General features: G+C 39.5%; 1 protein-coding gene across 1 annotated transcript in view; it reads left to right on the top strand.

Annotated features, from left to right (window-relative positions):
* KCNH8 (potassium voltage-gated channel subfamily H member 8) overlaps nt 1-14314 on the top strand; it is a 404012-nt gene that overhangs the window by 51191 nt on the left and 338507 nt on the right. The window lies entirely within an intron of this gene.

Genomic DNA, 14314 nt, shown 5'->3' with positions numbered 1-14314 from the left:
CCCCCTATGAAAAATGGGAGGGCTGCACTCAATGGTCTCTTCTAGCTGTTTGTATGTGGTGTGTGTGTGTGTGTGTGTGTGTGTGTGTGTGTGTGTGTAAGTAGTCCTCTCTGTGATGGTAAATGACTATGAATCATAGAACACCACAATTTCCCATGCATCAAAATTGGAGGTCACCCTAATGGTGAGATCCCTGGTATCTATAAATCACCAACAGTAAAGTATATGTAAGAAAGAGCTTAAAAGATGGAGATGTGTGACTAGGAAAAAAATGAGTTTATCATGTAACAAGGAGCATGGAAGGATAATAGCTCATGGTCTCTACCCCAGAGTCAAAGGAGAGAATAGAATAAACGGGGAGCAGGATAGCATGGAGGGAAATATAGTCAATCTTTCACAACATCACTATTATGGAAGTGCTTTGCATGGCTACACATATATAACCTACATAGAATTGCTTGCCTTCTCAGTGAGGGTGAGTGGGGAGGGAGGAAGGAAGAGAATGTAGAGGTGTTAACTCCTCTGCTGGCCTGCGCTCTGATCTGTAAGTGACCTCAAGCACTCTTTTCTGCTTTGGAACTGTGAGGAAGATTGCCTCTCCACAGCTGCCACCAGCTCCACCATGCCAGTGCTCCTCCTCACCCCAGGACTACCCCCCAGGACTGTGACCCAGATCCAAGAAGGGCAAAGCAAGAGTAACAGCCTCAGCAACAGTAAAGAGATCCCTGCAATCCCCCCATGATCAACCGCTTGATCCCCACACTGTCTGTGGGCTGGAGCTCTGGAAGCAGCCTTGGCCTCCACCTCTGCTGCCTTGGGGCTGGGGCCTGACCAAGCGTCTCTCTGCCCCAGTGCTAGGGCTGACCTGCAGCCTGATCTTCTACTGACCTTTGAAATTGTCTTTGGGAGGTTAAGAAGTCTGAAAACTACCCCAGCTGGCAGCGAGTTAGTGTCCTGAGGCCTGCTCTGCCAGCCCAGTCTGTGCCTCCATGGCCCATGCTGGGCTATGCTCTTCTCCTAGACCCCGTTCGATAGACCCTTCCTGTCCACCTTCCAGGTTGTCTTGGGCTGGACATTTCCTTCACTCTGTCATTTTGTGGGTTCTTCGGCTCTAGAATTTGCTTAGAGTCATTTTTACAGGCATTTGGAGGGGTTCAGGGGAGAGCTCAAGTGAGTCCCTGCTTTTACTCCGCCATTTGGCCCCTGACCCCCTGGTATATAGTAATATAATGTAATAGCATAACACACATAAAGCACTTTACAAACATTAAAGTGCCATATAAATGTCATTGTTGTTCTTATTGTTACTTTTATGTGTTTTATTAGGCTTCCCTTCTTCTATCCTTTGAGTCCTTAATGGGACTCATTTAAATTTTACTAATATCATAGAGTTAGGGCCTTGGCCTGATTTCAGTACTCTAGGAATCTACCAGGGAAGGAAAGACCCTCTGCCAATTCAGGTTGGCAGCTTTTGTAAAATGGATATCTTAGAGAGTAACCTAGAACATTTTCCTGCTCTGGGATCAGTTTTTATTCAGTAGGCTCATTCGCATCATCATCATATCTTCATCACCATCATCGCCATCATTATCAATTATTATTAACTATGATTCTATCAGCCTAGGAGACTCTTGGGGTAGAAACTACCTTCACCAATGCAGATCAACTCTTTAGTGTATAGTCTTAATGAATTTCATGGGGCATTGAGAGGTTAAGTGATTAACACAAGGTCGCACGCCAATCTGTGTCAGAAATGGGACTTAAAACTGGGTCTTCCTGACTCTCTTCCCAGCACATATCTGCTGCACCATTATGCCTCTGAAAGTCTACATGCAATAAAAGCTTCAGAAAGGGAGAATTCCATGTGGGATAGAATAGACAATAAAGGCTGGAAGAGGTGGGCTTTGAAAAGTTGAGTTCGTGTTAGTAGCTTTGAATGTTTTACTTCACATTTGCAGTAGTATCAGAGAGAATATAGTTTTACCAAAACAGCATTGACTCCATTTTGGGAGGGGGAAAAGTGTGGGGAAAGGATAAAGGTACTTATCCCACTTTGGATTCATAGCAAGATGAGAGACATAGATACAGGGATCGATGGCTCACCTGGGTCATGTGGTCAAGTTCATGGTAGCTGACCTCCGCCTAGTGTTTCAAAATATAAGGTGGTTGTCATTCTTTGTATTCTTAATGTCTGGCCCATAGCAGGTGCTTAAGAAACTCTTATAGATTGGTCTTCCCTAAAAGGGACACAGGGCTTAATCACATTCCTTGTCATAAACCAGTATCTTTCTTTTCTCTTTTTTGAGATAGGTTTTTATTGTATATAGTTGCCGAAGCATTTTTTATCCTCTGAGGTTGCTTTCATAAACTAAATCTTTTCCATCTTCCAATTGTAGAAGTTAGTTAATGCAAGTACACTAACCAAATAGACCTACTTTTGGTGTACGTATGTGGTTGTCATCACAATGCAAAGTGACTCTGTGTGTGTGTGTGTGTGTGTGTGAGAGAGAGAGAGAGAGAGAGAGAGAGAGAGAGAGAGAGAGAGAGATTTGGTTTTCCCCATCTCACTACTCAAGACAACTGAGGCAGAGAAAATCAATTGGCCTAGAGAGAATTGTCTTAAATGAAACTGAAATGTTTTACACTTTAAAATTTAGTATAATATTATAACCAGAGTCATTTTATTTTGGACTCTAGTAAATGGAAGTGGTGGTGGTGATTATTAAATGCTTACCCAACAAATTGGCTCTCATATTGTTAAATATTCAAATCAGTCATGTGGATCAGCTCATATCATATAAGAGATTTGAATTCCCTTGCAGAAGTAAGCAAATTATTGGCTTCCCACATCTGGTCTGACTGTCTCACAGTGCAGGCTACTGGATCCTGAATATGAAAATCTTTAGGACATCGGGTTATATGATGTCAACATTAAAAGTGCAATTCAAGAGGAGGGTGTGCTGAGCTATTCTCCTTTGGGGTGAGAGCAGATTCTCCACTTGGATATGTTTCCAATAGATCGGGCAGGCCTAATCATACTCTGCTCTACACAGAGAGCAATAGACTGGAGATGCCAAACACATAGCCCACACAACACTCCCAATGACATTAAATTGTAATTGGTGAAATATTTAACAAAATAAACTGAAATTCACTAACACATAGATAATATTACAATTTAATAGTAATAAATATGTGGCCACAGGGATAATTATTTACAGATTAGTGCCCCCCATTTCTATTTGAATTTGACACTCCTGCCGTAGATTATGGCAGGCTCCTGACCCCTGTGCTCCATTGATTTTTAAAACTGTTGCATTGGTACCTACCATTTCCTTTTCTACTATGTAGTACCTTGAACATAGCACAGGTATGGAGCAAATCCTCTGGCTTTAGAGTAACTCACAGAAATAATACCTTGATTGGAAGGAGAGAGGGAAGCAATCTAGTCCCTTAGGAAATCTCTGAGTCAGAAGGGACCTCAGGAACCATCTTGTCCAACTCATTGGAAAATTATCCTTTCAATAACATCTCCAAGGAGTGGCCGTCCACCTTTTGCTTCTAGATCTCAAGTTGGAGGAAGGAGTGGTACTTTTATAATGGCTGAAACTGATATAGAGATTCAAGACTTTCCAATAACTTCACACACATTGGGGGTAGCAAGGTACAGTGGACAAAACATTGGCCTAGAGTCAGAAAGATCTGAGTTCAAATCTACCCTCAGATACTTACCAGCTGTGTGACTCTGGGCAAGTCACTTGATTTCTTTCTACCTGTTTCCTCACTTTAAAATGGGAGTAATAAGAGCACCTACCATCCAGTGTTGATTGAACGAGATATTTGTAAAGCATTTAGCACAGTGCCTGGCATACAGTAGGCACTACATAAATATTAGTCATCATCAGTATTATCATTACATTGATACAACACTGTGAGGTGAGCATTGCTGACATCAGTCTGGCCATTCACCCAACAGCCTGTACCTTAACCCCCAAATGACTTTGGGTTTGTTTCATATGTAATAATACACATATATGCACATATTGTCTCCTCTGATAGAAAGCTAGAATGAGGAGAGTCTAGACAAGGACTGTTCCATTTTTGTCTATATCCTCAGTGGCTAGCGCAGTGCTTGGCATATAGAAGACATTTAGTCAATGATCATAGATTGATTGACAGAGAAAACAACTTTAGAGAGGTCAAGTAACCTGCCCATAGCCCACTAGATTTTAATGTCTTGTCTCTTCTGACTACAAGTCAAATATAAGGCATTCCCTTGTGCTATAATCCCTCAGAAGGCACCCTCTTTCTAGTTTGGGGGAGCTCTAATGACCCTGAGGAAATCATTTAATCTCTCTTTGCCTTGAACAGCTAAGACTATGTATTGCAGAACACTTGCCAATCTATACTGGTAAAGTTTCCTCACTCTATGGATGAAATCATAGGTCTAGACAGCTCTAATGTCTTGAAGGCTTCTTTTCTAGAGGACTAAAACTCCTCAGTTCCACCAAACAATCCTCAGATTTTTGAATCCCTTTACCATCCTGGTCACCCTTACTAGGTGTTCTCCAGATTACCACTGTATTTCCTATAATGTGACCCTCAGAACTGACCCCAGTGTTCCAAATATGGTTTGACTGGGTCAGAATATAATGGATCATCCACCTTCTAAGTCATAGTATTCTCTATTTCCTGGACCATTACCAGTCATCCTGACTTCTGTCCTGCCACTGAACTTCAATAACTCTGGAAGAAAGAGTGAGGCTAATGACTTTGTGCAACTTTGCCTCACTTAAATCCTAACCATTGGCATACGAAGACATCACTGGTGATGCTAATGGTCCTCTTCAAAAATGAAAAATGAACAACAACTACAAGTCATAGGAACATCATTCTAGAGCTGGAAGGAAATTCAGAGGCCATGTACCCCAACCCATTTATTTTACAGATGAGGAAACTAAGGCCTAATGAGCTTAAATTGCTTGGCCCAGGTCTCACAGGTAGTAAACATAAGAAGCAAGATTTTTAACCTGAGATCTTTGTCCCCAGAGTTAGGGCTTTTCCTATTGTATCATACATTTTTTGGCCTACTATATCTCCCTTTTAAGAGGCCATGTTAAAAGAGAGATGCCCCATTTAAAATAACTCTAGACAGTATAAACTACCTGGGAGAAAACCTACCAAAACAAACCCAGGAACTATATTAACAAAATTATAAAAATCTTTCTGCACAAATAAAATCAGATTTAAATAAATGAAGAAATATTAATTGTTCATGGATAGGCAGGACCAATATAATAAAAATGACAATTTTACCAAAATTAACTTATATATTCAATGCCATCTGAATTAAATTACCAAAAAAATTAATGAGCTAGAAAATATAATAAAATTCATTTAGAAGAACAAAAGGTTGAGAATATCAAAGGAACTAATGGAATAAATGTAAAGGAAGAAGGTTTAGCAGTACTAGATCTTAAACTATATTATAAGGTAGTAATTATCAAAACTATCTGGTACTGGCTAAGAAATAGAAAGGTAGATCAGTGGAACAGAGTAGGTATAAAATTTATAACAACAAATGGACATAGTAACCTAGTGTTTGACAAGTAGAAAGACTTAAGTTTTGGGGATAAGAATTTATTATCTGGTAAAAAAAATGGGAAAGTTGGAAAGTGGTCTGGCAGAAATTGGGCATAGACAAATTACTTACACTCATTTACCAAGATAAGGTCAAAATGAATACATTACCTAGATATAAATGGAAATATTACAAGAAAATTTGAAGAACATGGAACATATTACCTATTAGTCTTATGAATAAGTGAACAATTTATGAACAAACAAGAGATAGTGTTATGAGATGTAAAATAGATAATTTTGATTGCATTAAATTACAAAGGTTTTGTACAAATAAAACAAATGTAGCCAACGTCAGAAGGAAAATAGAAAACTGGGAAGGGGGAGATTACATGGACAGTTCCTCAGATAAAGATCTCATATCTTAAATACATAAAGAACTTTGTCAAAGCTATAAGAATGTGAGTCATTCCCAATTGATACATCAGTAATGGTTATAAATAGGCAGTTTTTCGATAAAGAAATCAAGGAATTTGTAGTCATATCAAAAAAACCCTAAATCATTATTGATTAGAGACATGCAAATTAAAACAACTTTGAGATATCATCTTACGCCTATCGGATTGGCTAAAATGATAAAAGGGGAAAGTGACAAATGTTGGAGAGGATGTGGATTGTTTGTGGATCTGTGAGCCTATCCAACTATCTTGGAGAGAGATTTGCAATAATGCCCAAAAAGTCATTAAAGTGCCTTTACCGTTTTGCCCAGCAATATTGCTATTAGGTCTGTCTCCGAAGATGATTAGAGAAAAAAGAAAAAAAAAACTTATATGTTCTAAAATGTTTATAGAGCTCTCTTTATGGTGGCAAAGAATTAGAAATTGTGGGGATGCCTGTCACTTGGAGAATGGCTAATCGAATTGTGGTATGTCTCCATGATAGAATATTACTCTGCTAAAAGATATAAAGACCTTGATGATTTTAGAAAAGTATGGTGAAGAGGAAAATGGGCAAAACCAAGAGAACACTGTATACAGCAAGAGCAGTATTGTTTTAAGAGCCACTTTGAGTGACCAAGTCATTTTGACTATTATGAATACTTAAATTAACCACCAAGATCCTATGTAGAAAGATGCTGTTTGCACCCAGAAAAAGAACTGACATAGATAGATAGATAGATAGATAGATAGATAGATAGACAGACAGACATAGATATAGGTAGGTATAGATCTACAATACAGATTTGTGTCTAATGATAGCTATCTCAAAGTTTGAGAGAGGAAAACAAAAGCAAGTTACATGATACCTTTGTTATATATTAGAAAGGAATAATAGTATGTTGTACATAATGGATCTGCAATCCCAGGTGCCTTTGTTTTTCTATTCCACTTTGTTATGGAAGTGCTTATTTTATTTTTTAAGTTCAGAATAAAATATTTTCCTAACGGGGAGGCAGTGTGATCTAATGGGTATAGAGTATGCCTTGGAGTCAAGCCTGACCTCGGACACATAAATGACTGTGGGACCCTGGTCAAGTCCTTATTCTCTCAACACCACAAGCACCTTTCAAAAGTTACCAATTACAGAGAAACTGCCAATCTGTATTGGTAAGGGGAGTTTCTTGACCTATAAGTCTGTTATGCCAATAAAACCTTGGGTCCAGTGCCACCCCATCTCTCGTTTCTATCTGGGGAAATGATTAGCTAAAACTTTTCTGATTATAGTAGGGCTGAACATCAATTCAAAGGAAGAGGATTATTTCTCCCAAGAGGACCCCACATGCTTCACTATCCAACTATTTATACTCCTTCACTTCAATTTCCTTTCTTTCTACCTTATCTGAATTTTCTAAAGGAGCAAGAAAAAGGGACCAAGCCTTTATTAAACACCTACCATCTACCAGACACTAAAGTAAGCACTTTGCAAATATTACCTCATTTGACCAGGAGGGGCAGTAGTACACAAACGCCCCAAATGAAATGAGGCACTTCTATACCAGGCTTCTTTGTTGCCCAGTGATTGACATTCTGATCAGTGCACATAGGTGTTGTAGGGAAATGTTGTAAGAACTGAAGAGCCTGCATTGAACAAAGCCCTCTGTCCTTTTTAAGTTTGAATCCTATGCGAAATGTCAGGATTAAAAGGCACATCATCCGGACAGAGAGGATTCATTTTCATACATTATACATTCATACATTAGTCAGTGTCTTTTGTAGCAGATATGTGTGTGAGGAGGTGTGTGTGAGGAGGTGTGTGTGTGTGTGTGTGTGTGTGTGTGTATGTGCATGTATTTTTGACATTTCTCTTTTTAAGACAGTCTGTATGTTCCTGGAAGGAATGCTATTATGTACCAGCAGATCTGACAAAACTGTTCTTTTAACCTTTTAGCATGTACGTGAGGCTTTGCTTGTAGGTATTTAAAGTATGAGTTATTCTAAAGGGGGACACAACTGAGGATCTTTGCAGGAATTAGAAGGAACAAAGATATTTTTTGAAAAAAGCGTCCTCCTCAAGCTGCACTAAGAAATAATCAACAGGTGCTTATTAAAGGCCTACTGTATGCCAAAGACAATAAATGGAACAATTCCTGCTCACAGAGTATTTGTATTCTAAAGGAGGAAACAAGTATATACGTGAGTATATATAGAATAAACATAAAGAGGATATGTATAGTAGGCCCTGGGCAAAGGCCTACTTCACCTACAAATGTCCTCCCTCCAATTTTATATTTTAATACGAATCAGCAGAGGAAACATTTGATTAGATCGGTGTTTGGGGCACAAATCTTTCGTGTGAATCAAAGCCTCCATTAACATTTCTGGTCCTGGGACAAGAAGGGAATTTTGAGGAAGGGAAATTTGAAATAAGTAGTCACCTTATTGGGATATGGCCTCTAGAGACCAGGATGTTCCCAGAAGCCATGAAATTGGGCCACATAGTAGAGAAACAGTCCAGAAAGAACTGTATGTCTGGTGTTAGAAATTCTTGGGATTCCTAAAGCTAGCCTTGCCTTCACTATGGTTAAAGAACAAAGTTTAATCATCTACAATTAGGTGAAGAAATTCTAGGGGATGGATGCCCAATACCTAAAATCTTCAACCTCTAGAAAGAGTTGGGGGGATATCCAGCAATGGGGGAGAGTTTAATATATATATATATATATATATAATATATCTATATACATGTATATACATATGTGTATATATATACATGTATATACATATGTGTATATATATTATATATTTAGTATTTTCTTTTTCCCCAGTTCCATGTAAAAACAATTTTTAATGTTCATTTTTAAAATTTTGAGTTCCAAATTCTCTCCTTCCCTCCCTCCCTCACTGAGAAGTCAAGCAATTCAATATAGGTTATATATGTGTAGTCATGCAAAACATTTCCATAATAGTCATGCTGTGAAAGAAAATATAGACCCCACCCCCCAAAAAACCTTAAGAAAAAATAAAGTAAAAAAATATGCTTAATTCTGTATTCAGCCACCATCAGTTCTTTCTCTGGGGATGGATAGCATTTTTCATCATCAGCCCTCCAGAGCTGTTGTGCATCATTGTCTTGCTGAGAATAGCGAAGTCATTCACAGCTGATCGTCATGTTACGATATTCTTGTTATTTTGTACATGGCTCATTTCACTTTGCATCACCTCTGGAAGTCTATCCAGGGTTTTCCAAGAGCATCCCGCTCATCATTTCCCATAGCACAATAGTGTTCTATCATAATCAAATATCACAACTTGTACAGCCATCCTTCAATTGATGGGCATCCCCTCAATTTCCAATTCTTTTCCATAAGAAAAGAGCTGCTATAAATATTTTTCTACATATAGGTCCCTTTCCTTTTTTAAAAAAAATCTCTTTGGGGCTACAGGCCTAGTAGTGGTATTATAAGATCAAAGAGGACGCATGGTTTTATAACCCTTTGGGCATAGTTCCAAATTGCTCTACAGAATGGTTGAATCAGTTCACAACTCCACTAACATCACATTAATGTTGCATTTTTCCCACATCCCCTCCAACATTTGTCATTTTCCCTTTCTGTCCTATTAGCCATTCTAATAGATATGAGGTAGTGCCTCAGAACTGTTTTAATTTGCATTTCTCCAATCAATAGCAAGATAGACCATTTTTCATGTGGCTGTAGATAGCTTTGGTTACTTCATCTAAAAGCTGTTCATATACTTTGATCATTTATCAATTGGGGGATGGCTCTCATTTTTATAAATTTGACTGAGTTCTCTTTATGCTAAAGAATGAGGCCTTTGTCAGGGAAACTTGTTTCAAATTTTTTTTTTTCACAGCTACTATTGTTAACTGTATATCCCTCCATCCTTTCTCCTCTCTCTTAATGTGGAAGAGTCTTTAGAGGAAAAGGTAGCAGTTGACTCTCATGACCCAGGGGTGCAAGAACAGGCCTTGGGTGTAGCTGGCTGACTCTGAAGTTCTGGGGAAAAGAATAGGGATGACAGCAGAGTCATTAGGGTGCTAAGGGATGTTTATAGTAGATGTGGTATAGGGCCAGTAGAGGCCTCTGATACCATGAGTGAGTGAGGCTTGGTCTGGGACCTATTAGTGGCCAATCAGTGAAAGCCAGAGTGATTTGGGATTAAAGGCATAGTCAAGGATAAATAGAAGAAAGCCAAATCCTTTTTCCACTTAGCTTCCAAATACTTGAATTCAGCGATCATGTTCCTCAGTTTCTTCACTTCTCCAGGGTAAACCTCCTCAGTTCCTTCAATGGATCTTCATATAACTATAAATTGCAAGGAAGGTGCCAACCTACATTTCCTCGCCTCTATGTCATGATACTAGAGAAATTCCATGTCTAGTCCCATCTTTACCGTCATTGTACCCATCTCTGGACACTCTCCAGATAGGTATGATTTTTCAACTTTTCCAAAAATTCAACGTAGGACTCTTGTTATCGCCAGACCAGAAAAGAGTACAGACTGTCACCTCTTTCTTCCCAAGGTCAGATCTGATGTTTTGGCTGCCATATCACACTGCTGACTTATTGAGACTCTAGTCCATTAAAACCCCCAATTAGTTTTTTTTAGACAGACAGCCTCCTAAACATCTCTTTCATCTTAAATTTCTGAAGCCGCTTTCTGGAACCCATGTAAGATCTTAAATTGATCTCTATTGAATTTCAACTTATTAGATTTAGCCTAATGCTCTACTCTGTTGAGATGGGTTTTTGGAACCTGATTCTGTCCTCCAGTGTCATTCTCGGTTTATCATCATTTGTACATGTGATGGACATGCCATCTAAGCTTTTATCCAAATCATTGATAAAAACAAAGTCCAATGGTACAGGGTTGAGAACAATTACTTGGCACCCTACTCTAGGACCCTCCTGTCTAGTTATCATTGAATCAGTCATCTAATCAAGAAGCGTTTTTGAGCTGCCTACTGTGCTCCAGAGATTTAATGACTATTCATTGAGGTTAGCTGTTCAATTTGTACTGAATCCGTCTCTTGTGGCAAGCAAACACAAACATTTTTACTTATATGTCTGCTGTTACTTGGGCTTATTTATTTATAACTACTGCTGACAACTCTCTGTCATGAACTGTGTGTGTTTGCTAAAGTTACCAGGAGAGTTAGGATTTCAAGGGGCCAGAAGAGCTGGTGTCTCAAACTTGAGATAATTGGACTGCCTGGGAATGAGGACAGCATCCTCCAATAAGCTTGTTCTGTTATTCCCATGTGTTGACCTGAAGAGAGAGGTGATGATAACTTTAAAATGTCAGTAGTTTTGTCACTTTTCCCACCATGACCCCAAGTATGTATTTTGGTCTTGTTTTTTTATTTATCAAGCATCACAGATCTGGCGGAAAATTCTCCTAGGGAATTTCTTAGAAACCGAGCTGATGTCTGGATCGCAAGTGATTGAAATTTACTTTAGTCTATGGTCATGATTATTTTAGAAATTCACATATTTTCTTTTTAAAGACCTGAGATATTTGAGCTTCAACTCATCTCAGCTTCTGCTTTCTACCATCAATATCACTTACCCAAGGCCAGGAGCAATAACTCCGATACCCAGCTGCAATGTCACTATCCGGAGTGTGGCTACATTTTCTCATGTCCTTATGAAGTGAAACAGTAACTGATTGAGTCATGTTTTAAGTAGCCTGAGTTAGATGGAATTATTTATTGGCCTTCCTTACAGAATGTCAGAAAGTGGAAAAGTGCCTCTGAGGCTGCATCATACAACTGGGAATTGAGAAATTAATAGGAACTGGGAATAATAGGCATGCTTACAACCAAGCATTTATGGGTTCCAAAATCCTTTGCATGGATAATATGAATGAATAGTTTGGCTAATAAAGTCTGTCTGTCTTTGGTGAACGCGTTGGCATTGCTTGTCATTTACAAACAGCCTGAGTCATCCCTTTGCTGTCAAATCATGGCCCCTTCACCACTCTGCTGGTACTCTAAGGTGACAGTATGTGGTAGGAAAAAAAGAAAAAAAAAAGATGGAAGTAGGAAGGCCAGCAAATGGCAGCACTAGCAATCCTGGCTTATGGCAGCATGTCTTAAGGCCTCAAGTCAAGAGGCAGCATCCAGAATTGTCCTTCTCCACTGGACAGATACTTCAGCCTAAAGAACTGGTGGTTCTTTGGGCACCTTCTTCCCAAAGAGTGCTGGAGAAACATATTCCAATTCCCCAATTCTCTGTTTTCAGTAGTCCTTACCAGTCACCACAAACTCTAGGATCATGACAGGGAGAGCTGGAAGGAATCTTGTGGAGCTTAGTTTTAGAAATGAGTAAATGGGAACCCTGAGAAATCAAAGGACTTACCTGTATCTTATAGGTAGAGACTTAAAGCTGGAAGGTGTGTGATCCTGGGCAAGTCACTTAACCCTGTTTGCCCTAGTTTCCTCATCTGTAAAAGGAGAAACAGATTCTGATTCCCCAGCTCTAGAAACTTGTTGGTTACCACCAACAGGTGAAGAAGCGAAGGTACAAAATTGTTTGATGACTTGCCAATGTCACACAGCTCCTGAATGTCTGAGAAATGGAAGTTGAGTCATTCTAATTCCAAGTCCAGAACTCTTATTCACTATATCACCTAGCTCCTTCAAAGGTAGAAAATAGCCAAGCTAGAATTTGAACTCAGATCCTCTTCCATCTTCATGTATAATTAGAACCTTTCCTCCATTTCTTCCTCTTCCTCCAAAATGTCCATAGACATTTTTCAAGCCTATAACTTATCTTGTACTACCTATGTTTTGAATTGCCTTTTTTTACTCTTTCATTTACAATACTTTTGCAAACCTCTGTGTCCCTGTCTCTGTCTGTGTATCGGTGTCTCCCTGTCTGTCATTGTCTCTCTCCGACTTTCTGTCTGAATCTCTCTCTCTCTCTCTCTCTCTCTCTCTCTCTCTCTCTCTCTCTCTCTCTCTCTTTCTCTCTCTCTCTCTCTCTCTCTCTCTCTCTCTCTCTCTCTCTCTCTCTCTCTCTCTCTTTGTCTTTCGCTGTCTGTCCCTGTCTTTGTGTATCAGCATCTCCCTGTCTATCACTATCTCTCTCCGGCTTTCTGTTTCTGTTTCTCTCCATCTCTCTCTCTCTCTCTCTCTCTCTCTCTTCTGTGTGTGGTGTGTGTGTGGTGTGTGTGTGTCTGTCTGTCTGTCTGTCTTTGTCTCTGTCTGTGTATCAGTCTCTGTCTCTGTCTGTATGTCTCTCTTTCCTGTGATTTAGTCATTTAATTGGTAAGGGGAATTTCCAGTGAGAAAACTTCCTTTTCCAGTGCAGATCATGAATTCTTCTACAGCTTCTCATCATCTTGGAGTATTGCCAGGGACCTGGAGCTGTTACTTGCCCAGGTTCATAGAACCAATAAAAGTCAAAAGCAAGACTTGAGCTCAAGTGTTCCTGACTCAGAGGCCAGCTCTACCCACCACACCAACTTGCCCCTTATTAATTATATTCTGAACCGGTTTCCTGCCTTTTAGACTCTGTGCTTGTGTGCAGTACATTTACAAGCCCTCTCTCAGGGTGGTTATTTCTGCTGCCGTCTAATCCCATCAGTGCATTGCTGATTTTGATTAGCTTCAATGAAGAGGAGACATTTCCAGATATAATCTCTAAATTCTGGAAGTACCTACAATTCAGAGGCTGCAGTACCCCTCATATGGCCACTCTCAGATTCTTAAGCAATTCTAACAGTTCCATAGTAGATAAGAGCATTGGCTCAGGGGTCAGAAGACCCTCATTCTATCTCTGATCCTTACCACCTGTGTTATTGTTTAGTCAATTTTTCAGTCATGTCCAACTCATTGAACCCTATTAGGGGTTTTCTTGGCAAAGATACTGGAGCGGTTTTGCCATTTCCTTCTCCAGATCATTTTACAGATGAGGAAACCAAGGCAAACAGGATTAAGTGACATGCCTAGGGTCACACACCTGGTTAGTGTCTGGGCCTGTATTTGAATGCAGGTCTTTCTGACTCAAGGCCCAATACTCTATCCATTGAGTCATCCACTGTGACACTGGACAAATCACTGAGCCTCCCTGAGTTCTGTGTAAAATGAGGGGGGTGAATTAGTTGCCTCTGAGACCCCTTTCAGCTCTTGATCTATTTTTTTAATGACAAATAGCAGAAAAAATGTCCCCTGTCTCCGAAACTGGTGAACTCCTTGAGAGTAGCTGCCTCATTCACGAAATAAGGTTAAATACCCTTCCAATTCTAAATACTATGGCCTGGGGATACTG

Source organism: Trichosurus vulpecula, chromosome 5, assembly GCF_011100635.1.
Source record: "Trichosurus vulpecula isolate mTriVul1 chromosome 5, mTriVul1.pri, whole genome shotgun sequence".
NCBI lineage: Eukaryota > Metazoa > Chordata > Mammalia > Diprotodontia > Phalangeridae > Trichosurus > Trichosurus vulpecula.
The sequence above is the reverse complement of the archived record's forward strand: the minus strand, read 5'-3'. Positions and strand labels throughout refer to the sequence as shown.